Genomic DNA, 1,730 nt, shown 5'->3' with positions numbered 1-1,730 from the left:
AACTTATTCAACTCTTCTCAGAACTTATCCCTTTCTTCGTGGCTCTGCTGAGAAAGAGCAAAGGCCTTTTCTTGCAATTACTTTGATAACCATGCAATGTCTCCATCTTTTTCCTTTTCTTTCGACCTTGAGAGACTGACAATATTCATTACATTCTGTAACTCAACTTCTCTCTTTTCTAGGCAGTGATTGATCTTCAAAAAGTCTATGGTTACTACTTTCTATATCTCCTCCATAAGTTCAACTTTATCTTGAGGTTGCAATTGACTTAGGTTGATACCCACCATGTGGATTGTATAGCCTTCATGCTACATTTGTCCTTCTAGCTTGATTACATTTGGTATCTTTGATGAAAACATGATAGATTGATGAGTCTCAATGAATATAGTTTCTATGCATAGTACAACAGGCCTGTCAACATCCTTTTCTCTTCTCTTTTGTGGGCGTTTAGTCATGCCATTTTTTTGCATCAGCTTGGTCCCTGAATGTAGAAGGGTACTATATATATTGGCCAACAATGGAATATATAGGAGGTAGGTAAAATGAATTGGGACTATGGAAGACCTGAATTGTGCTTGCTTTAGTAGATTTAGCACTGAAGGGGAGAATGGTGGAATGCTTTGCAACTGCCCTATAATTGTAGGAGGTGGTGTAATATTCACACTGAATGCAAGGGGTAATGAGACTATCATTTTTATTACAATCTGAGGTACACAGTCTGATGCTTCTGGAGTTCTAATTATTACAATGATGGGGGTGACAAAGGACAAAACCATTTGCAAAGGGGTAAAGATTGGGATAGCCCCAGAGATAAATGCTGAAACCTAGGAAGAGCTCATCGTGAGGATAAGGACCAATATGGGGGCACTTACAACAACTGGTGAAATAAGGAATGGGGAATCAACCAGATTAACAAGAGATTGGGAAGCCAAGAGAGAAGGATGAAAACATACCCAAGTCGCATAAGTGGCTAAAATTGGAGTTAAAGCAACTACTTGTTCTGCGACACTTCCTTGAGTATCATTTGTCCTTTGATTCTTTTTGGGTTGCAAGTTGTTAACTTTTGCTTTATGTTGAGGTTTTTGAGTGTTTTGAGGTCTTTTATTGGAACTTTGGGTGTACAGTCATCAAACTGCTAGCTAATCTTCACCTACCAAAGGTTTTGTGACTAACGCAACTTCAGTTTTCTTTCCCTTTGTTTATTGTATCTCATACACTTCCTCTTCATCATCATCTTCATTATATTCATCATGATTTGTATTCCATATATTGTCAAAAGTATTATCTAATTAATTAGACTGAAACTCCGAAGCATGGTCTTTTACCTCCTGCCAGAAGGTCTAAAATTTAGAGACCTTCTTCTTTGGCCAACCTCTTCCTATGAGTTTCTTCCTTATTAACACATTGATATTTTTGGAAGAATCCATTCATGTTGTGACCATATAAAAGGATAACTAGGGTGGTCTCTTGATATGGGATGTTGTAAGGAGGTTGGGGTCCAGGTGTACGTTGGAATCATCTGCCAACAGATTTTGTCATGCCTCTCAATATGGTTGGGGAACATGATAATTTTGACTTTAAGATTCAACAAGCAACCACTTGGGTCATAATTCCATTTGTCTTCTATATACACCAGGACCAAGTGAGAAATCTTACTTGCCAATATGTTTTTGGCTTCTTTTTTTCCCAAAACAATTGTCCCCATAACCAATGAAGGATCATAAATACCA

Source organism: Cryptomeria japonica, chromosome 10, assembly GCF_030272615.1.
Source record: "Cryptomeria japonica chromosome 10, Sugi_1.0, whole genome shotgun sequence".
In the NCBI taxonomy this organism is placed as follows: Eukaryota; Viridiplantae; Streptophyta; class Pinopsida; order Cupressales; family Cupressaceae; genus Cryptomeria; species Cryptomeria japonica.
Note: the sequence above shows the minus strand (reverse complement) of the source record.